The sequence below is a fragment of the Acomys russatus genome, chromosome 20, assembly GCF_903995435.1.
Source record: "Acomys russatus chromosome 20, mAcoRus1.1, whole genome shotgun sequence".
In the NCBI taxonomy this organism is placed as follows: Eukaryota; Metazoa; Chordata; class Mammalia; order Rodentia; family Muridae; genus Acomys; species Acomys russatus.
In genome coordinates, this window is record NC_067156.1 from 39,702,902 (window position 1) to 39,727,661 (window position 24,760).

General features: G+C 40.5%; 1 pseudogene; it reads left to right on the forward strand.

Annotated features, from left to right (window-relative positions):
• The window catches only part of LOC127204259 (uncharacterized), a 28,479-nt pseudogene that overhangs the window by 1,503 nt on the left and 2,216 nt on the right, over positions 1 to 24,760 (forward strand).

Below are 24,760 nucleotides of genomic sequence, written 5' to 3' on the forward strand. Positions count from 1 at the left end.
GTACATTCTTTGCTGGATGAACATGGTCAGTTTCTGTCTTCTGCCATAGTAGACTCCTGAGTGACGTAGAGGGGTATGGAGCTGCTATCCCAGCTAGATGAATCTCATAACAGAGTCTGGGGTAAAGAGGCTAGCTTTCTGAGTCAAATTGGGTGGAGCCTATGCATGACCTTCCTTGACAGGGAATCTTTCCCACATGAGGTAAATCTATTGTTTATATAATAAAGACAACCCTTTAGTGCAAATTCACTCATGGCAAGTCAACAGTGAATTCTTTTCTGAATAAAGCCATGACTAAGATAACACTAGTTACCATTTTACTGGCTGGCTACAAGGCTTATAATTAACTTCTGGATTTCTCTAGACCTGGTAAGTGAGACAGAGTTTTAGAAGAAGAAGAAGAAGAAGAAGAAGAAGAAGAAGAAGAAGAAGAAGAAGAAGAAGAAGAAGAAGAAGAAGAAGAAAGGTGTATATAATTTAGATGGACAGATGAAATTATAAGGGGAAACAGAAAGAGACTGATTATAATTATCTCTCATCAGAAAAAGGCTCTACATCTACCCATGAACAGTCTCTCTCCAGAAGAGAAAGGCCGCTACAGTTATTACACCACCACAGGAGGGATGACATCTGCTGTGGAGGTCAGCTTACAAAGGGTGTCCTGAATCTCAGTTGAAGTGCCTTTGTTTCCAGTTCTGATACTTAAGGAGGGAAAAACTGAAGGAGAGAGATAAAGGGAACAGGAGAGGGAGGGGAAGGAGGAGGGGGAGATTTCTCTGTATATGTATTTTATTTTCTCTGGTTCTTAGTTATTGCTAAGATTTTACAATTAACCCAAATGTCTTCAACTTATTTTTCTACGTTTCAAAATAGCTGATATTTTGAGTATCCAATTTATTCTATTCATTCCCTACAGTGTTTCATTATGACTGTTAATACTGAGTAAATAAATCCTTGAGTTTGACTTCAAAAAACTGGGTACTTTTTGTGCCTGTATAAAGTGGAGCTTACAGAAAACAATTTTCGCTTTTTAAATGTTTTCCAGCAGTGAAATTCCATTACACATTTATTTATTTTACAGCCTCTCTTAAACACACTTATACTTTGCAGAGGTGTACTATATAGGTGAGTCATACACATGAGCACTAGACATTTATAGTTGATGCGAATGGCCATTTTCTCCCAGTTTGCTTCAAAGGATTTAAAACTGTTAAATGAAAACCAGAAATAACTGGTCAGAACGGTGATAAAGTGCTTTGTTTGTTTTCTTTATTAAACACACATGCACATGTACACACAACTTCAGGGGTGGGGATATGAAACCCATTGGCACATGCTCTAAATGCCATAAAAGAAAAAAATCATTTTCTCCCTCTTTCATTTCCTCCAAATTCTCTTGCTTAAGACTTAGCTAGCTGGGAGAAACAGAAAGAAAACATGTGGCCACCACATTGAGGACAATAGAAAGTGCCCCCCTAGGGTGAGACCATGTAGCTGCACACTGGGCTCTTTTCTCAGTGGCAAAACCACTATTTTCAAAATTAGACAAACCAGTTTCTTCCCACTCACCACTGTAGTTAATAAAAACAATACTAGTAGTGATTTTTTATGATAATAGCAACTGTAGCTGCATCAAGATGCCCTCATCTTTTTAATTTAACTTTGGTAAGATGCACATCTGATTGTAATATGAGACCAGCTTTTTGCGGGCAAATCTATGGAATATACCATTAAAAGAAGGAGTCATCCAAATGCCTCCCCCCTTTTAAAGCAAGCTTCTATTTCTATGAAGAAATAAGAATTAGTCTTTCCCCATTCACCTAAGATCTCATTCAAGTTGCATGTACTTGCACACTTTTGGCTCTCAGAGCGGTACCAACGGCAGTTGGCAAGAACAAACACCTGGTGAAAGGCAGCAAGAAGGGAGCTAAGAGGAAAGTGGTTGATCAATTTTCTAAGAAAGATTGGTATGGTCTGAAAGCTAAGGCTATGTTCAATATTAGGAACACTGGGAAACCACTAATCGCAAAGACTCAAGGAACGAAAATTGCATCTGATGGCTTCAAGGGTTGCGTGTTTGAGGTGATCTACAGAATGACAAAAAATCGCAGTTAGAAAATTCAATCTGTTTACTGTTACTGTCTGACTAACTTCCATGGCATGACTCTTAGCCAGGACAAAATGTGTTCCATGGTCAAAAAGTGGCAGACCATGATTCAAGCTCATATTGATGTCAAGACAACTGATAGTGTTTTGCCCTGTCTGCTCTGGATTGGTTTCACTAAAAGACTGCATCAACCAGACATGCAAGGCATCCCGTGTTGCAGCACCATGCTCTTCAGACCCAGGAGAAAATGATGGCAGTCATGACCTGAGAAGTGCAGATAAACGGCCTGAAGCTTTGAGGTGGTTTAATCAACTGACTGCAGACTGCAATGGGAAAGACATGGAGAAGACTTACCAGTCTATTTACTTTTTTTTTTCCTGATGTCTTCGTTAGGAAAGTAAAAATGCTGAAGAAACCCGAGTTTGAATTAAGAAAACTCACGCAGCTCTGTGGTGAAGGTGGCAGATCTGCAGAAACCACCGATGATGAGACAGAGGCTGAAATTGAAAGAGCTGATAGATATGAACTCACTCCAAGAATCTATTTAAAACCCAGACTTTTAATAGTGACAAATAAAAAGTCCACTTTGTGGAAAAGAAAGAAAAAAAAAAGTTAAAAAGCCGTGCCTACAGAATTTGCTAGATAACTTTATATTCACAGGATATAGAATTATTCAGAAAGCTAAAACTGTAAAAGCAGGATACCTGAATTATCAGAAACAGAGCAATAACACTATGGTCAAAGAACCAGAGCGTGAGCATCAGCCTTTTATTTGGGGGCTGGAGAGATGGCTCAGAGGATTAGCACACATCCTACTCTTCTAGGGAATGTAAATTGGTTTTCTCAACTAATCAGAATGCTTATAACGACCTGTACCTCCCACTCCAGGGATTCTGACTCTCTGTCTGTCTTCTGGCCTCTAGGGACAACTACACACATTGACATACTCACACACACGCACACACACACACACACACACACGCACGCACACACGCACACACGCACGCACGCACGCACATGTGTGCGTGTGAACGCGACACACAAGTAAATAAAAATTGAAAAGTATGCATCTCAGGAAGTATATGTGAATCTTGTTCTTCAGTAAAGTTTATGGATTGTGTGGAGTATGTTGTCACCATGCAGTTTTAACATGTCAAAGGGAATCAAGCAAAGGAAGTGGGAAGTTGAAGTGTAAAGAGACGAATCTAGAAAAAAGAACCAAGCATGGCTTCTAACATAAGAGGAGTGAGCTGAGAGTAGAATGAAGGTATTGAGTATACTCTTCAAGATAATAATAATAAAAAAGTAACAGAGTGAGATACAGAACCCCAACGTTTTTCAGTTGGAGTAGAAGGAGATCAGTAAGTGCAATTGAAAGCGAACAGTGAGTTTACACTCCTTCCGTGTCGCCCTTACTTTTTGCCACATGCCACTTCCAGGTATTCAGCCAAATATAAAAAGTAGACAGTTGGTACACATTTGTCTGTGTGTCAAGACTGAACTAAAACAGAAAATAAGTAAACAAACTAGCTAGAAATAGCCCAGAAATAATGAATTTTAAATATATCTGGCTTGGTTACCCATCCACTTGTGCCACCTAAGGAACAAAAAAAGAGGAGTTTAAGGCTGGAGAACAGAAAAGTATTTTAATCTGATGCCTTTAATGGATACCCATCTGTGATTAAGTAGAGAATGTTAATCAGTGCAGGAAAACAGAAACACGGGAAGACAGTCCTCGGGAGAGGAGAACAGACCTTTGAAACGTAGCGAGTCGGTCACAGTAATTTGTTTATATTAACCACAAAAATAAAGGGCCAGCCAGTTGGCAAAACCACTCCTAAGTGAAGTCCAAGTAATTTGATTGGGCCGTTGGAGTCCAGTGACCAAAAAAAAAGGAGGGGAGGGCAATTGTAGGTGCTGTGGCGTGTGTGAGGGTTATGACAGGAGATGTGCAGGGAGGTTTGCATCCTGGCTTCCTTGCCCCTCAACTTTCCCTATAGTCTTCCTTGCTGCTCATTACCCCCAAAGTTATTTATTCTTACATTATCTAATCATGACCTTCTGCTGTGCAGGAAGTGTCTCAGGAAGACGTTTACGCTGATTGCAGGCATCTCCATCACCACAGGTGATTTCGCCAATGGGCATCTCTCTGCTTTAAATTCATCTGTTGTGCACAGCTGTCCTTTGCAGTCCAAGTGGGTCATGGTGAGAAATTACAAACACTGCAATGTTCCCATTACATGGAACTGGTCATACACAATGCTGCTCTAAGAACACCTGAACATGGTCTGCGTGTTTGGGGTGGAGGCAGAGTGCAAAGGTTTGATGTAGCTGCAAAAGAGAAAACCCATTTCCTAGTTGTGCTTGAGAGAAAGCGTGTTTCAGGTTGAACTCTGAACCTTGCACATTCTCAGGCAAACCCTCAGCCAATGAAGCTCTTTCAAAGAAGGCCAATTAACACTGTAACTGGATGGTAGTAAGCACGGGGTCATCTGGCCGCTACCTATTATTTCTTCCGCATTTCAGTTGTTGTCAAGAATCGTGGTGACCACTTCTAGAAGGCTCAGGGGGAAAACAAGAAACAACGTAAAGCTGAAGACCTGGGTCACTATTCTAAGACAGGTATGGGAGTAAGACGCATCATTTAAACTTGCTTTTCAATGCTTTCTATGTACCTTTTCGGATCGTCAGTAGCATAAGGGGGCCGTGACACAGTGGTGTATTAGAAGCTATTGAGCACATTGATTATAAATTAATATTGAATGAAATTTTAACTTACACACTCAAAATGATTGCAGGTAAGAAATCTCTGATGCTTGTATAATTGAGCTGGCGGCCTTTCAGTGGAGGAAGAAAATAATCATAAAACAAGTAATAATAAAAGAACTTAGCAATTTAATTGTCCACTTATGAGACTGTACTTATGCTCTCATTAATAAGAATGATTTCTACTCCTTGCCATGTATTACATCAGTGGCACCATGCATTGCATTTTAATGCATCACCCCATTTTATCCTCATAGAAAACTTGTGACACGCTTATTTATATCTTCGTTTTATGGGTAAGAAACCAAAGCTTTAAAAAGATTATGCAATATGCTTACTAAATATCGGCAGCATTAACTTTGGAACCCAGGTTTGTGCCGTCATAAACCACAATATGAAGTCCTAGAGTGGGGCGTAGAAAGAAGGGAAACAATTGCTTCTTTTATTTTATTTCTTTTGTTTAACTGTTGGAAGAAATAAGCTGAGTGATTCACTAAAGGCTACATGGCAGTGTGCTTGTGACCAGGCCAATTAAATTACAAGACTGGCAGTGACTATCACCCTCCATGCTATGGCTTTGGGATCTGAGGTGCAAACTGGGTGAAAAGTGACTAAGAGTAGAGAGAACATGGGTGAAAGACACAGTCCCTGTGATGTGTAACAGTGAGTCCTTGAACAAATTACTTAACTATTCTGAATCTTGAATTTCTCCACCAAAAATAAAGATAATAAAACCAAGCTTGAAGGGCTGTTGCTAACATGAAATGTTTATTAAGTGCATGTCAGAGAATCTAGCTCTTGTTAGGCATCCAGTAAAGGGTAATTGGCATTACTGCTTGGCACTTGAATGGTAGAATTTAGATGGAGACAAAGATTCTTTGTGCATAGACAATCATGCTGAAAAGCATTTTCTATAAACATGGGGAAAAGAGTCAGTATTTGTTTTCTCAAATATGTTTATTCTTTGACAATTTTATATAGGTATATTTTGAATTTGGGTAATTTTCAACCTCCTTCATTACCCTCCTCTTCTTCTCTCTCTCTCCTGTTGAAACCTTTCTTTTTCTCAAGTTCAAGGTCCTTCCTACTCTAAATGTGTGTGTGTGTGTGTGTGTGTGTGTGTGTGTGTGTGTGTGTGTGTGTGTGTGTGTTTGTCCTAATGAGTTTAATTATGGTTGCTTGCATGAGCACAAATGGAATTATCTACGGCAGCATTGGCAACTTATCAATGGCTATACCATTAAAGAAAAGCAGCCTTCACTCCCCTAGCACTGGCTTTCTGACCCTTCCTCATGGGTGATAACACAGCATAGGGCCAGTCTTTTGAGGCCTTGTGTAGATAACCATATCAGCAGGGCATTCATGAGTACAATGGCCATGTCACCCCCAGATGATGCTGCTTCCCAGCCCTTCTCCCCAACCTTGGTTCGTACTTCCTTCTGCCTCCACTTCCATGCCTTCTGAAACTTGGGGTGGGGCGTGATAAATAGGTGTCCAGTGACACATACTCCTATGTCACTTATTATAAGCACTTTAACCACTTTTGACTCTCTGAATTAACTTCCATCCACTACAAAACAAAGTTTTCTGAAGGTAGTTAAGACCAGTTTGTTTTGTTACGTAGCTAGAAAATTAAAGTACAAATCATTATTAACCTATATTTCACATAAAATAAGATGCACAATTTTCAAGTATGTGACTTGGTGAACCTTAGCTAACTTTCTTACATAGCTCAAGACTATCCAGCCCACAATTTAGCCCTTCTATTAGCAATCAAGGCAATCTCCCACTCTGGTGTTTTGAATGACAGTATCCCCTATAAGCTCAGCTGTTTGAATGCTCTGCTTTCATATGTAAAATGCTGAGTGATTATTTATTGATCTTTCTAGCAAACCACAGAGGAAATCCACAAGTGTCTGCCTCAGACTTTGTTTACTTTGACAACTGTCTTGTCAATTGAATGAGCACTTTTTCCAATGTGTGCTCATTAAAGTGTTTCAAAGAAAACGTGAAAGAAACTTCAATAACTAGCCGTAAAAACAAAAACTAAGCAGAAAGTCAATTACTGAGACTAGAAAGATGGCTCTGCCCTTCCAGAGGACCTGGATCAATTTCCAGCACCTACATGGTGGCTCACAAACACTCATAATTCCAGTCCCAAGGGATCTGATGCTCATCTCACTTCCATAGGCATCAGGCATGTACACGAGACACAAACATGCATGCAGGCAAAACACTCATACCAACAAAATAAATAAATCTAAAAGAAGTTTTAATAAGCCAATCCATGTATTTTTACTATTACTCTGTATCAGTAATCAAAGAAGTGAATAGTGAAAACGTTGACACACTTTGTTCATTTCTTTATTAGTAGTAGCTACTATCAAATTGACGATACCAAGTTGGTCATTAGAAGAAATAAGTTCTGCAAATACTAAGGGATCATCAAATAAAATACTAATTTGACTGAAGAAATTGCTCAGCAGTTCAGAGCATTTGTGGCTCTTTCAGAAGACCTGAGTTCAATTCCTAGCACTTACATGGCAGCATACAACTTTCTGTAACTCCAATTCCAGGGGTTCCGGTGGCCTCTTCTGACCTCTTTGGGTGGTGCACACATATGGTACACAGGAAAACATGCAAGCAAAACAACTATCCACATCAAATTATATATATATATACATACATATATATTCATTTTTACTCAAAGAAGATATGTTTTCCATGTGGCACTTTAGCTTAATTTCTGAGAGGCTAGGCTATAGCACTGTAACACAAATGGAGGTCTCTTCCAATCATTTAATGTTTGTTTCACATTATATAGAGGATGACCCCAAAAATCATGTCGAGACATAGTTTGAAGAAGAGCCGTGTGATAAGTATGTGCTCTCTAATTTGACATTATTCTTGAGGCGCTCATAGTTTCTGTTAATAAATTACCTCTGTGATGATTGACAGATTTTTACTGAATTAACATCCCACTTGTCTCATCTATGCCTTGAAGTTATATTTGAGTTACATGTTAGGGACTACTTTTTGAGATCTGGGAATCAAAGCATAGTAATCTCTAGAACTAAATACTTTCATATCTTCAAGATTATTACTACAATACTTTTAAGGGGAAAATGGCCCCAACACAAAAGGCAATGATTTTTCACAACAATACTCAAAGCCAATGAAGCATTATTGTAGGCTCAGTTTTCTTAACCAATATGTTTTATTAACAGCTTAGTAACCGAACATAAATCACTTATAACCCAACTAACCAAAACAACAGGAAAAGAGAGTTAAAGAACACAATAACAAAACCATAAGGATATCAGTTCTGAGGAACGATTCTCCTGGTGTAATCAGCAGGATTTCTTCTGCTGGAACCTGGAGTAACCAGAACCCTGAGCCTCAGTAGGAGCCGGAGCCCCAAAGCCTTCCCTCGAGCAGTTCTCTCTAGGAGCATCTTAGAGTGGACCGATGAACAGCCAAAAACTATCCCAAGTCTCCAAAAGGTTCTGCCTCCAGTTTTCGGCTCATTTATATATCTCCTCCCAGAGTCCTTTCAGGGGATCTTTTCAGCTGAAAACAGTCAAGCTCCTGCATGAGGTGGTTGGTCTTCTAGTGGATTAACCTCACCTGTTCTCTCACAAAACTGTTCACCATCCCACACTCAGGAAACAGGTTTATCTCTCCTTCATATTATAGAGACAGATTAAAGCAAAATATCAATTTTGAGACTAGAATGCCTACCATGAAGGACTAAGTTTACACAACATGGTGTGAGGCTGCCTGTCAAAGAACTCTGGAAAAGTTCCTGATGATGTTGAATACAGCGCTTGACTTTTAACCCATTCACAGGACCACTTTTTTTTTTCTCTTTCATAACTTACTATCATAACTCCTGAAAGAAAGAGCAGCATGCTGCATGTTCCTGCAAGGTAGTATTTTATTCCTCGTTGAAAAGCTTAATGGCTTCAGCACCTAGCTCTCACTGGGAGACTTGAAATCAAGCCAGTTTTGGAGTTTTCTGATTCGGGCTCCTTGCCACTAAGTGATAAATCTGTGCTATTTTAGGTGTGGTTAGTGAATGACTTGCAGACAGAAAAATGTTCTCTGTAGGTCGGGTGGAATGAAAGACACGGAAATGTTTTCCTTTCTGTGGTGGAGTTCCTTCGACCGTTAGGATGAGTGTGTGGCAGCACGCAGGCTCTCTGGCATTCATTTGTCTAGTTTCTAACAGTGAGTAGGTGAAGACCTACTTAGTATTTCTACAGGAAAAACCACCAAAGTGAGTCATCCTCTAGGGGGCAACAGAGTGTGACTCAGGCTCCGGATTGCCGGAATCCGGGAGAGATTGACCTCGAAGGAACAGTCTGAAACTCAAGAGAACAGCAGGCAAGCTTCCACTGAATTCAAAAATATCTAGTGCTTTGTAGTAATGGTAAGTGAGGTTGAGGAGGACAAAAGGACCAAGATCTGCCCTTCAGAAGCAGCTGAATGGAATCCAAGCCTCAGGCCTGGGCAAGCCTTGAGGACTAAGGCCAGTAAATAGTAAGGTCAACCCTACTTAAACAACCCTTTGTAGCGGAATCCCCGTCCCCTTTCCAGGGCCTTATGTTAAATGCAATCCCTTATTGAGCTCCAGCACCATCTTCTAGTGTTCAGCCCTCTGCATTTGCCACACCTGGCATGGGTGGCTACGTTTTGTCAGCCGCTACTGAGTCCCTCAAACTTTAGTGCTCTGAATTGTGCAGTGCTTCCTGGGCTGTGCTGCTGTAGAAAGATCGGCTAGTGGTCACCCTCCCACCTGCCCCCCATGTCACTGAAAGAGCGCTGCAGATGTTTTTTCTGCCTCCTTGATATAGAAATAAGAATCTTGAGTGAGTGGGGTTAAAATTCTCATGAGGTTGTCTTACCTTCCTGCTATTCTAGGAGAAAATGAGACCAGTGTAGAAATAGTGTACTTTCTATGTAGCTGGTAAGAAATTTGCCTGATTCAGGTGAAGAAGAAAAGCCAAAAGGGGGGAAAATGGAGAGAGGTAAGTGTTGGTGTAGGTTGTACAAAGATACATGCCATATTCTTAGTAAAGGTATAAAAAAAAATCTCTGGTGAAGGAGTAATATTAGTTTTCAAACACCCATAGTCTTTCTGACCTCTGTTTCTTTCCAGGAAGAAAAGTTCTTACTGGCTGGACTTTCCATGTAGGCTTTGAATGATGGGATAATAGTTCTGTAAAAATCAAAGCATAAGATGAGAATGAACTTGACAAAGGATCACATGCAAAAAAAAAAGTCACTGTGAGCAGCTACAGTAAGTGTTCTCTTAAGAAAGATTTATGTGTAAAATCATATATATATATATATATGTCTGTGTGCATATATGTGTGCAAGCTACAGCAGAGTCTAAACGAGTGTGTCAGATTTCTGGGAACTGTAGTTATAGGCTGTTGTGAGCCACAAAACATGTGTGATGGGTACCGAACTCAGTTCTTCTAAAGAGCATTACTTGCTCTTAGTTGCTACCCCGTCTCTACAGCGCACAAAGGGTAAGTCTTAGCAAGAAGACAGGTCTGGAAGCAAGAGGATGAGACATAAAGGGAGAGGAGAAGAATCATTTGAAAGGATTGTGTTAGCTATTATAAAGAAATGAAGAATAAGAAAAGTATGCAGAAAAATAATTCTAAGTCGTGTGGCTTGTATTCAGAGTACATTATGTGATTTCAGGCATCTTCCTCTACCAAAAGACCTGTCCAGGGTCCAGTGGCTTTACTACTTGAGAATAATCTACTTGGGTACAAGGACCCACTCACATTTAATTATAATTCCATAGCATATTGATCTGTAATATAGTTATCCACTTGCCCAACTTACTGATTGTAGCTCTTACTTCACTTTAAGCTCGGAAGTACATTGTCCCAAGGATCAATAAACCTAAAAAGTGCATCAAGAATTTACTTTTTAGTCAAAAAAAAACAAAAAACAAAAAACAAAAACACTAAGTTTTAACATACTATGAATAGTTTTCCTGCCAAGTACGGTAATTGTTACTTGTGGAATTTCCTTAGAATGGCCAAGGCTTTTGACTCAATAGCTATATTTCTGGAAAGAGCATCTGGGTAGAGGCACCAGTCTGTTGGAAAACTGGTGATAGCTCAGCTCCATATGCTGCAAGAGACTTCTTGATAGATCCACTTGGCAGATCCAAAAAGCACAGGGTGTGTTGTTCAAACTGAACACTGAATTCCCTTCATGTTTGATGTTTGCACTATTTTTCTTTTAACCATTTTTTTCTAGCTTTGTTTTTCCTGTTTTAATCACAGTGGCAACAGCAATTAAATCATAAATTTTGTAGTTACATGCAAGATTCACATTCAGATCATGTCAAGAAATTTGTAAGGGAGTTGGTTATTAAAAAAAAAAACACATGTTCTGGGCCAGGCGTGGTGGCACACGCCTTTAATCCCAGCACTGGGGAGGCAGAGGCAGGTGGATTGCTGTGAGTTCAAGGCCAGCCAGATCTACAAAATGAGCCCCGTACAGGACTACACAGAGAAACCCTGTCTCGAAAAACAAACAAAAACAAACAAAACACACACACACACACACACACACACACACAAAACAAAAACAAAAAACAAAACAAAACAAAAAACACATGTCATGAAAAAGAAAAAACCCAAAGACATGAGGGATGGGGGTGAATTTAGAGCCCTGATGGCCACAGGACGAGGGCTCACTGAGCAATACAGCATTCTCCGTTCTTAGCCACAGTGCCAAGATCTGGGGTTCAAAACTCCTCTTTCAAGGAATTTGAGTTAAAACTGACTTCCCTCGCCATGCTTTCTAAGATGTTGCTGTGTGTTTAGACACAAAGGACTTGGATATAAGCCAATTAGTTACTGTGCATGCACAGGTGCTGAAGGAAGCCAGAGAGGGGTGTGGATCCTCTGCAGTTACAGTTACAGGTATTTGCGAGTGGACACACAAAGTCGTTAGTAACCAAAGTCATTAACCTCTGGTCCTCTATAAAAGTAATTGGCACTCTTTATCACTAAGCCAGTTTTCTAAACCTGAAAAAGTTAAATTATTAAAAAAAAAATTTGTGAATGTTTTATCTCTCTGCTAGTGTGCATATGCCCGAATGCAAAAAGGCGAAATTATTAAGAAGAAATTTTAACTAAAATTTTTGTAGTGTTCATTCATTCGATTCTAAACTTGATCACAAAAGATTTAGTTTCTCCTCTCCTATTACTACAATCTATTTGATAGTCATGTGACAAATTGTTGTTGTTGTTGTTGTTTTTTCTTTTTCTTTCTCAACCGCAATCTTCAGCATAAGTAGTTTAGAGATGTGCCTTTCCTGGTCTTTCATTGAGTGCTCATCAGCTGTCAGAGGAAACTGGACAGATCTGATCTGGTGTTTATAGTTATGTTGTTCCATTTGCAAATAGGTCAAACATGTCTGGAATCTCACTGCTCAGCTGCCTTCTTGCACATATTAGACATTTTAGTATTTGTTATTTTGGAGAATAATTGTATCAAACTAGAATGCCTTTTTTTTTCAGCTAATACAAATTAAAATAATCAGGCAAATAAAAAATTTAAAGAACTAATCAAGCAGATACTTGTTACATCTACAGCATTTAAAATTCGGCCCAAATTTTTAAACTGGCAGTTTCCAAAAACCACATTTACTAAAAATCCAAGGGTAAGTGATGTCATTTGTTTCAAGCTTGTTTGAAAATCTTGAGATTTTAGGGCAGATGTGGTACCCATGCCTAAGTTCCTGAACCACGGGAAATAACAGAGTGCAAGAATGCTACAGTCTATTCCTCTTGACCTTGCCTGACACTAGAACGCAAGGACAGTGCACTGTAATCCTATCAAGTACACATGATCCACAAATGAAGTAAGGCAGAGGCTCCCTGCAGTTTCTGCTGACTTTGCTGATACACTGGAGGTGCTGGGGTTTGCTCCAGTGTTTGGGGAGCTATTTGGTAGTTCAGAGCATCTAAACCATAGAGCAAAGCCAGTTGGAGATTAACTCGGGAGCTCAGGGATGCATCTTAACAGATTTGGGCTGCAGGCAAACACACAGAACAGGAGCAAGAGTTTCTAAGACAGCTGCTGGGCTTCTTACACCAGCAGGTAGGGCAGGAATGGGAGATGACCCATCATTTCCTCACCCTGGTGGCTGAGCAGGGTGGTGAGTATCAACGACCCAGCGTCCTCCCACGATGCCGGGAAGAAAAATATATTGAGTTTGGAGTCTCATTCGAGCAAGATCTCAATTTTATTATGGCAGGGTTTTCTTATATAGAGTATAGGGAGTGGGCAGGGTATACTGTGGGACCAATCGGTTCCTGTTACATGGCTGTTGGCAGGCAGGGTTTGCATCAGGATGTGCCCGGATGGACCATGCTGAGTCATTCTTATGCGGAAGTATTTACCAGAGACTGTTGTTGAAACTCGAGCCAGGCTCGGTTCTGTTCTCCAGGCCTCAGAGGGCTGACAGATTGGGCCATGGGGTCCAACAGACAGCATTCAGATCCCAATAGCTTCAAAGACAGCTTTAAGATCCCACCCTCTTCTACCTGTGGTCAAAGTAGCAACTTCCTCTGTGGGCCAACATTAGCAACTCTCTCTGCAATTAGTCTGGGGTATAAGCTAGACTCTTCCAATCCTGTGTGTCTTTTAACGTCTCTTATAAGAATCTTATTCTCTGATTTAAATCATTTTCTGTTTTAAAATACTTTATTTTCTGTTACCTATAATCGAATCCAGACTGACAGCAAAGTTTTGAAAGAAGTTGAACATCTACGGTCCACTAAACAATGGGATAGTGGTAATCACTGCCAGCTGGTGGTGAAGCACTCAAACCGTTACTAGCATTTACCTGGAATGAAAGGCTCATGGAAAATAAAGGTCGGGTAAAAAAAAAAAAAACAGTGTCGTGCCACAGTTTGAGGACATTTAACAAAAAGTCAGGGCCTGGTCATCTGACTTTCTGAGTTGCAGCCTAGGTTGACTTTCTGAGTCCACACTGTGTGACGGGACTCATTGCTCTTTATTTGGTGATCTTCCCTGATACAGTGTTGGCTTCCTTTTGTCTTACCTTACACAGCACTTTTCTAAACTCTTAAGTAAAATCTTTTCCCAGATGCCAGAGGGTCACAGTTCTAGGGACACAGCTGGAAAAAAAATGGAAGGTTTTCTAAAAGAAGTAAATATGCTGTACTGTAAAAGAAATTCCTGTGAGAGTCTGTAGATTATAAATGCTACCACATGCCTCATTGTGTGGAAGCATCTTATGCCCAAGAAGAATGGAATGGCTCGTGTGTGTGTGTGTGTGTGTGTGTGTGTGTGTGTGTGTATGTGTGTGTATGCACACGTGCAACCACACATTGTGTCCATTTATTTCAGTAGTGCTGAGATTAAACCCAAAGCCTTATATCTGCTAGGCAAATGTTCTAACACTGAACCACATCACAGTCTACTCAGACTTGAAGATGGTATTTATGAGATTAGTACACATCAACTCTCTGTATGTATTACCTACTTTTCTTTTGCTCTGATAAAACACTGTGACCAAAAGCAACTTACAGAATAAAGTGTTTATTTTTACTTATGTTTCCAGAGAGACGAGTCCATCATGGCAGGAAAGCCTAGCAGCAATCAGCAGGTATAGCGACCAGAACAGGAAGCCGAGAGCTCACATCCTCAACTACAAGCATGAAGAGGAAGAATGAAGTGGAAGTGTTGTGAGATTTTCAGCCAGAGGTTCTCAACTTGTGGGTTACGCCCTCTTTAGAGGTCAAACAACCCTTTCATAGGGGTTGTATATCAGATTTCTTGCATATGACATAGTTACATTATGATTTACCACAGTAGCAAAATTACACGTATGAAGGAGCAATGAAAATAGTTTTTTTTGTTGGGAGTCACCACAACATGAAGAATTTTATCAAAGGGTTGCAGCGTAGGAAGATTGAGAACCACTGTTTTAAGCTCTCAAAGCCTGCATCCAGTGACATACTCTCTCCAGCAAGGCCACACTCCCTAAACCTACCTAAATAACACCACAGAGTGGAGACCAAGTTTCATTCAAATCACCATACTGTGAATTAATATCTTAACAGGAAACAAAATCTTGCCTTGCTCTGTGACCAGCATATACATGGAACTGGGCTGGGAGAGGTGTAATGGGACTCAGCACTGTCACCAGGAAAAGACAGTCCAAGTTCATGCTTGCTGTTCCATATGACATAGGATATAAAACTGAGTCCTCAAATCATAGTTCCATGTGAACAGCCAATAGAGCTCAAGAATTGGAAAGGTGGTAGTTCCCCTCAAACCTCTGACTATGATTTCCAGAAGAAGGAAAAAGGAACACCAAGTGGCAAAAAAAAAAAAAGTAACTGTCATATCATATGGGTAACTATCATATATACCAGTGGTACTCAACATGTCTAAAGCTGTGACCCTTTAATACAGTTCCACATGTTGTAGTGACCCTCAACCACAAAGTTATTTTTGTTGCTACGTCATAACTATAATTTTGCCACTGCTATGAATTGTAAAGAATCTGATATACAGAATATTTTATATGTGGCCCCTGTGAAAGCATCGTTCAACTCCCAAAGGGGTTGTGACTCACAGGTTGAGAGCCACTGATCTAAAGCATTCAACTATCATGAGTGTGGAAACTCACCACGAACCATCACCATCAGTTAAGACGTGGCTAAGAGCAGATGCCTTTCTTTCAGGATATTATCCTGCCTCGTGGTTTCTATGGTTGTAATAAAACATCATTACCAAAAGCAATGCAGGGAAGAAAGGGATGATTTGATTTTGTAATTCTCAGGTCTCACTCCATCACTAGTGGAGATCAGGGCAGGAACACAAGGAAGAGACTAGTGGTAGGAATTGAATCAAAAGCCATAGAGGAACACTGCTTACTGGCTTGCTCCTCGTGGCTTGCTCAGCCTGACTGTTTATATAACTCAAGCCGCCTGCCCAGGCATGACATCACTCATAATTGCCTGGATACTTCCACATCAATCATTAATCAAGAAAATGCCCCACAGACTTGCCCTCAGTCCAATCTGAGGGGGACAACTGAAGTTCCTTCTTTGAAAATGACTGTAGCCTGTGTCAAGTTGTTAAAAACCACATGAGTTAGGATGGAAAGATGCACATGGCTTGGAAAAGAGTGCTCTGAGGATCAGCATGTCTGGTGAGAAGCAGCCCAGATGGACAGGACATGCAAGTGCTGATGAGAGTTGTGGATGTGAAGTAGTTTAACGGCATGGGATGTGAGCCTGGGAGACATAATAAGATAGCTTAAGGGGTTAGTTTCTGCCCAGCCCAGTGCATCGGCATACTAAAAATCTAACAGGTGTCTGTGTCTTTTATTGATTAACAGTGGGTTTAATAATAACTGCTGCAGTAGTTATTGCTTATTAATAGTAAACACTAATAGCCAAATATTTTTCACAACAGGGTACAATAAAGGGATATATAGTGAAAAGAGTTTCCCTTCTCACACTGCCCATCAGACTCAGGTACTAGGAAACCCTAGAAAGCTGTTACCAGTATCCTGTATATCTTTCTACATATGTATATACAACACACACAACCACATATAATTATCCTAAAAATACAGTTAGGACTTGGTGTGTCAGTGTCTCTTTTTTATTAATATATTCATCTACTACTAATCTTCATAATCATTACATGTTAGTGAAAGCCAAGCAGTGTAGGCTCTGTTTTTTTGTTTTGTTTTGTTTTGGGTTTTTTTTTTTGGTTTTGGTTTTGGTTTTTCGAGACAGGGTTTCTCCGTGTAGCCTTGGCTGTCCTGAACTCACTTTGTAGACCAGGCTGGCCTCAAACTCACAGCGATCTGCCTGACTCTGCCTCCTGAGTGCTGGGATTACAGGCATGCATAAAACCTATTTTATTGGGGGTTTCTGAATGCTTCAACCTTCTTTTCAACTCACAGACCTGATGTAGGAGAGAAAGAAGGTTAGTAGGGGCAAGGATGCAGATCTTTTTAGACTCAATTCCTTGGGGCGATTCCACTCTTCATAGTCAGGATTCCAGCAGCTGAGCTAAACAGCAAACAGCAGAAGCAAAGAGCAACAGAGGAACAATTCTGCAGCAGCCTTCCTCTCTCTCTCTCTCTCTCTCTCTCTCTCTCTCTCTCTCTCTCTCTCTCTCTCTCTCTCTCTCTCCTCTCTCTCTCTCCTCCTCTCTCTCTCTCTCTCCTACCTCTCTCCCCCTCCTCCCTCTCTCTCTCTCTCCCCCCCCTCTCTCTCTCTCCTCTCTCTCTTTCTCCCTCCCTCCCTCCCTCCCTCCTCCTCCCTCCCTCCCCTCCCTCCTCTCTCTTCTCCCCTCCCTCCTCCTCCCTCCCCCTCCCTCCCTCCCTCCCTCCCTCCCTCCCTCTCTCCCTCTCTCTCAGTGTCTGCAAAAGGATTTTTCCACTGGCAAAGACCATGCCCCTCACCCTCACTAGAGGCAGTTTCCAGCTGACAAAGACCATGAACCCTCTCATGAGGCTGTTATCAGCTCTGGATAAAGTAAAAGCAGTTTCACATCTCACACTTGGGATCAAAACAAAAACATATTTACATAACATAACCAAAACTTCAACTACAGAGCAGTTTTTGCTAACTCCTACAGTGTCCATTATTAAGCTCCATCTGTATATTAAGCTCCATCTGTATAACAAAACCCATAGCCCCAAGTTCTTCCAAATGTTTTTCAGGCAACTCTTCAATGTGTATCCTTGCTCCTATAGCTTTGACCCCTTGCTCAAATATGCAGGATAAATTCCTAGAAATAGCATTTTAGTAAACATATACATACATTTAAAATTTACTAGCTACTTTGGTTTATTTCCTGTTTTTATAATCTCCTTTAATCTGTTAATAACTGTTATTTGTCAAATGATATTCATTAGTACAAATAATTGTAACAAACAATGACATTGCATTTAGTTACTTCTAAATAATATGAATATTCTTACACAGCATGTTACATGGTACTACTATTCTCTTTTGCTTCTTCTAAAATGTAAGTAAAATAATCATTTTAATTACTTAATACAGTCTTTAATACAAGTCCCATTAGGGCTGCCCATATGCCCTTGGGTATTTGACCATCCACTGGGACATGGGGAACTTGGAAGTGACTTAAAGTTGGCAGAAATATTTAATTTCTAGTGGGAAATAGAGGTGAATTATGGATGAATATGATCCAGATACATTGTATATACATATGAAATTCTCAAATGATAAAATAATATAAATAGCACATATGTTGAACTTGCAATTATTTTATCTATCATCTATTTATCATCTATCATCTTTTTAAAAGATATATTATTTTTTTAATTTTTAATTTTTACATATACATTTATATTATTACATGTATATACAATAAACTACCTATAGCAAGAAGAACCATGACACAATCAGGAATTATATAAATGTTACATTCTTAGTGTTTTGGCTATTTGTATTTGACAGCCTTGAAGAAAACATCTTTCCTGTCTTGTTGAGTCTGAGCTAGCTGCTTTCAAACTGCCCTCCACAAGGATAATTTCTGGCTCCTGTTCCCATCAAATGCTCCTGCTTTCTGAATGTTCCTTGTCCCAGCCTGTCCCCAGGTATTTTAATCTCTCAGTCTGATAAAGGGGACTTTATTGTGGGCATGTTTTCACACACACACACACACACACACACACACACACACACACACGTAATCTGTTTTCTCTATCCTAAGTGTTCACAAGCCGCTGTCTCCTGAACTATTTGGCCCTTTCAATTTGATTTAAGGGAGCAAAGGTTTTGTTGTGTGGATCAGGCTTTTTCGTTTTGTTTGTTTATTGTACTTTGTTCTGAGCAGAAATTAAATTTTGTTCATCTGCTTTTAGTGAGTAACTTTATCTTTTAAGAAATTCTTTACTTTGCTTACAGGCTTCAGAAAGCCATTGCTATTTTGAAAGTAAAATTTTTTTTCTTCCCTAATTTCTTTTCAGTATGTGTTGGTTTTCCTTGCTGCATCAAAAATCTGGCATTCTTTTCAATATGAAGAGAAAACTGAGACTTTTTCCTCCCTTCTAGATTAGAAGGCTCCTTTAACGGCTATACCTTTTTGAGACTGTGATTAAAGTTCCATGAGCAAAAGCGACTTAGAGGAAATGACATTTATTTTGACTTAGGGTTCTAGAGGAATAGAGTCTATCATGGTGGGAAAGGTCAAATAAACAAGGTCAACAGTCAAGGGAGATATCTTAGCAGCAGAAGCAGGAAGCTGATCATTTTTTTTTTTTTTTAAATCCACATTCAGGAAAGAAAGAGGGAAGAGGGGCTAGGAGAGAGAGGAGTGAGTGTGAGGGCTGAGGCCTTCCAAGGCCTCTTCAGTGCTCTACTTCCTCCAGGAAGGCTTCACTTCTCTGAGAAGTACTAACAACTAGGGACTAAGTACATGAGCTTTTGGAGGACACTTCTCATTTAAACCACCATACTATTGGATGTTGTCTCCTTAAGATTAGCAGAAATGACCAGCTGACACTCCACCTGCCATGTATCTCTTGGGGCTCAGTAACTCATCAGGGCCATTCAAACTGTTTCTTTACAGCAAGGTCCGTGTCGTGTTTTTTGTTTGTTTGTTTTTTGTTTTGTTTATTTGGGTTTTTGTTGTTGTTGTTGTTGTTATAATTGAAAAGAAATAATCTGTGCACAGCAAGCAGACACAGACAAGCCACCAAGAGATTATATTACCCAAGTCTTCCGTTGCTGAGACAGTAGACAGCAGGGCCGCTTGTGTTTGCAAGGTACCGATTCCGTTAAGATTGTGTGGAACAGAGGTTGGTTTTGCTGCCTTGTTTTTCAGATCTGCAATAAGCGGTGTCCCCCAAGGGGTTATGGGCTGGAAGACAATGTGGAAGTAACAGGACCTCTAGGAGGTATGGTGAGTGGAAAGCACTGATCACGGATAAATTAATCCTGTATTGGGAGTGGGGGGAGGGATCAAGAGAAAGGCCATACCACAAGTCAGACCTCTTTTAAAACCATTTTTTTTTAAGCCAGTCATGTGCCATGAGTTCATAATCACAGTACCAGGGAAGCAAAGGCCAGTAGATCCCCCAAAATGGGAGATCGCTGGACAACCAGCCTAGCCTACTTGGAATCTCTAGGTCAGAAGACATTCAGTCTCAGAAATCAAGGTGGACAGCACCTGAAGAATGACACTTGAGGTTTACCCCTGGCTTTTATATGCACATGTACACATGTGCACAGAGGTACACACGCACACGCACATACACACACGCACACACACGCACGCACATACACACAGGCAAATGTCACCAAGTCAATAAAACCAGGCCACTTTATGAAACCGTTTAAGCGTTTTCTTGAAACAATCTGAAACATTAGTTCTAGCTGTATGTATCAACTCTTTACCAATACCCCCTGAGGGTTAAAATCTTAGTGGTTTTTGTGTGATGGCTGCAGTGAATCTGCATGATACAACATCCATGATCATAAGACCATGTATAGGTGGTCACTGGGAAAAATCGATGTGGACCTCTAAAAAATTAAAAAAGGAAATAATAGGAACTGGTTCAACCAAAAACCCCAGCCACATGCTAAGTGCTACACACTGCTCCTTGAAATAATGGAAAAACAAAAACAAAAACCTCAACAACAACAACAACAACAACAACAAAAAACCCCAAAAACCAAAAACAACCAAAATCTATTGTTATCTTATGTAAATAAAAAAATTGGCCTCAGAAAAGTGAAATGATTTTCAATTACACACCCAGAAAATGCTAATGTCAGGCTGTGACAACCCTACCAATTAGAGCAAAAGAATGTTTGAAGGGTGGGGGCCTCAGAGGTCTGGGGCATGGGAGCTAAGCATGCTGGGAAGCAAGGAAAATAATAGGGCAAGGGGACCCTGCCCCTGAAGTGACCTGGACTGCGTCTTCCTAGGAAAGATTTCTCCATAGCCCACTCCCTCACTGCCACTTCTGGGTTGGCTATGGCAGAACAAGATGTAGTAGCGTCCTCTCTGAAGGCACATGGCTTGGTCACTTGGGAACAAGTGGAGAAACTGATTAAAGGGAGTACAATATCTCACCATTCCTAACAGCTGGACCACTCTTGGACCAGGTCATGGCTAGAAGATCAAGGCTTCATCCAGGTGACATGGAGATGAAGACACACCCCAGGAATGATTACCCTCTGCATTTTCCTGGCATACTGGCATCTAGGTTGACAAGCAGGTAAGAAGATATGCAGGGAATGCCTGCCCTCTACATCTGCCTGGTGCATGTGCACACAGTGCCTACATAGCTGCCCCTGCTGAGGCTGGAACTGCCTGCTGCAAACAGGAAAGAGGAAAGAATCCAGGGGGGGCTGCTCTGACCGGCTGTGGGACTCCAGACCTTGGTCTCGTATCCGTTCATTTTCTAGGTGTTTCCCCCAAAGTTCATCCGGTCTTGAAGCCTGCCAGGCATGGCTCAGACAGCCAGTGACCACATGGAAAAACCTTCTCTGTTATTGTGGCAGTGATGGCTCTCAGAAAATTGGCAAGTGGTCAAAAAGAATTGTATGAGTTTCTGAGATTTTGGATACCTAATCCTTTTAAAATAAACTCTCAAGTATTTTGTGTAACTTTGAACTTAAAGTTTAGGGAACAGACTAAAAATTGTGTGGGAGGGAATCTGACTACAGCACATAAATTTTTTAGACAAAATATAATGCCAACTTTCTGTAATCTGTGTTTTATGATAGGTAAATGTATATTATTGTTTTAGGATCAAGTGTCCTAACCAGCAGTGAGGTTTTTACTTAAAACAAAATACATAAATAGAGGGAAATGTCTTAATATTTATCCATAACAAATTCTACAAAAAAAAAAAAAAAAAAAAAAACCATATGCTATAGTGTATACTCAGCCTAGTATACATTAATATACCTTGTCATTTAGACTTGTTAATTCTTAGGAGCAGTAAAAAAAAAAAAAAAAGTTAATTTCTCTGTAGTCCCTTTCTGCTCCATATTGAAAAACAAACAAGCAAGCAAGCAAACCAGGAAAGTAGTCATGGTGACTATTTAATATAATAAACCCCTTAAGAACTATATTGGTTATTATTGATTGTGGTGAAGAATGTAAATTGCATTTTCTTCGAATGTGAAATTGATTCTAGGACTTAAGCTGGCTAGTTACTGTGATGCAAACAAAGGCACAATTTACTCAGAATATAGGGATTTTTTTCATATTTAGTGGAACAGAAAGACAAAAGTCTGAAGCCCACGTCTCAGTGTAAAGCTAGTGTCCCAGGAATGAGATAAGGATGCCAGGTGTGAACGCGGTCAGTGCCCTCCAACGCCCTCCAGCGGGTGCCACAGACACTCTCTGCTACAGTTTCAATATTTCTAAAAGACTGGGGCTGGGAAGCCACTTTGGGCTGAAATAAGAGATGTGATGTTTTTGTTTTGGAGCATTATTCATCAATATTTTCCTGCCGCGGCTATAATAAGTATTTGGAAATGAAAGAAAATCAAGTGGTAAAACCTCTCGGTATGTATTTTTCCCTTGGATGATGAGGTGCTCAGTCAGCTTGCTTGGAAAAGGTTATTTTTTGCTCTGGTCAAAGTGGCCTACTTTCTTTTTGTGTTGAAGGGCTTTGAAATGAGGAGTTATTTGTATTTTCCCAGGGAGTGTCCACTTTAGGAAGAAAGAAAATTATATGCCTGAAGAGCATGGTTGGCCAATGTATTGTTTATGTCTACCCTGGGCTTGCAAGGAAATACATAGGATTTGAATTCACTGTTTTCTGGAAAATATAAAATATGCCTCATTTTATTTTATAATGGTATAGTATTATTCTCCTTATTTAGTGATACTTAAGTGTGACTTCTCTGAGCATGGGATTAGAAATTAAACCAAACCAGATTTACGAAGAAATAAAATAAACAAAAGAAAATTTGAAAATCCTTAAAAAGGAAACGATGTTTAAATTATTTAAGTATATTTTGACCCCCTTAATATTGACTCTGTTTCTTAGCAATTAAACTTTATTATACAACCCAACTAGCTTATACAAGAAGAAAAAAGGTTAAAGGGACAAAAGAGTGAACCTTCCGGTAGCCATTCCACAGGACGGGTCCTTAGGTTTCTCTCTGGCCCCCGTGCTGGTCCAGCTGATCCACTGCTCTCACGCTCTCTCGCCCAGCTGACTTTGTTATTCTCTCTTCCCCAACTGCCTGAGTCTCGTGGGAAGGACCGTCTCCTTCTCCTGGTGAGGATCCATTAGAAAGACAATAGTCCAGGTGGGGTTCCCAGGTCTGCTTCCTGAATTCCAGACCCAGGATGGCTCCACTCAGCCTGTCACAAGGTATTCATGGGGTGCCCCAAGGGTAAAGCCCGCCAAGATTGCTCCCACCTGTGACAAGGCCTATTCTTTCCCACACCTTAATGTGTTGACTTTTGGCAAACTTTATAAAATTAATTCTGCGATTATTTCATACGAGAAAAATCATCATTGAATGTGGCTGGGACATCGGGGAGTTCTCATTATGAAGACTAAGTAATGAAGTTATTCTTAGACCAAAAAGAGTTGGTTTTTTTTGTTGTTGTTGTTCTTTTTTGTTTGTTTGTTTTGTTTTTTACAGAGCACACAGAAACTAAATTAGTTAGTAAGGTGTAATGAGTACAGGCAGAGGAGGCTTTGGAGCTGGTGGTGGGGGTTGCCTCATTCACTTGTGCTAGATGCCCTCTTCTGGTCACTGTGAGTAACATTTACCAGCTTACTCTGTCTTTCCATGAAGAAGCATGCCTGTACAATTGCACATGCCCTCTGTGCTGGGCTTCACCTTCTAAAAATAGAGGGCATTTAACTTATTGCATTTGGACTCACTCGCCCGAGTCAGTCCAGCACTTTTGTTAACCGGGCAGTGCAGTACGTGGCAGAGGTGGCCTTCTGTGAACTGGAGAACTTACTGACCCCTTTGGCTTTACTTTCAGCCCACACGTATGGCCTGTTTATACAACGGAAGGCGACAGAACTGTGGTACCCAAGAGCCATCTCCAACGTGAGCAGGCCCAAAAGCGAACATCTTCCCAAGGTCACCCCCAAGTCAGCCTGCTTTGTGCACTGCAGCGCTCTCATGCCCAGGGAACAGAGTATCCATAGAAACTGAGTATCTAAGCTGAAGCCACTGGCTAACTCACTTTACCATATTTTTCAGTGAAATCAATGACGAATGGAGCACTCAGAGCCAGAAGCCCATTACTGAAATTATGCTTGTATATCTGCCTAGAAACTATGATCATAGAAGGGTTCTCAGGAGAGACAGCTTTGAAGGGACAAGATAACTTTAGCTTATAAGCTATAGGCCTTCAGAGTAGGAGTGGCTGTAATGTCTCTAGATCAATTTCCAATCCAGGATATACATCAACTTGCCAACTTGTTCTGAGAGATACAGTACGTATATCTTCCACAACCATGACCAACCAACCAACCACCAACCAGGCAAACAGCCATCACTACCACTAGGCTTGCTTACTGTTTGCTATGAATTATTCAGTGTTCTATAGCTCTGGTGCAAATCTCTGTGTTAAATCCATCAACACATATTGAGTCATGACAAGGGGAGTGAATGTGTAACTGTGCCGGTCCTCAGGCTCCTATGTCTTTGTCTTCAGGAATCTATGTCTTTGGTCAAGGAAACAGTAATGGGCTGGCTTACAAGTTTATAATAGCACACAATCAAAACCCAGACCTGGCATAGCCTCCCACTACGTTATAGTTTTCCCTGTAGTCTATAAGTATCTACTTACCTTCCTTATGAGTAAGATACTAGACCAAATTCAGCA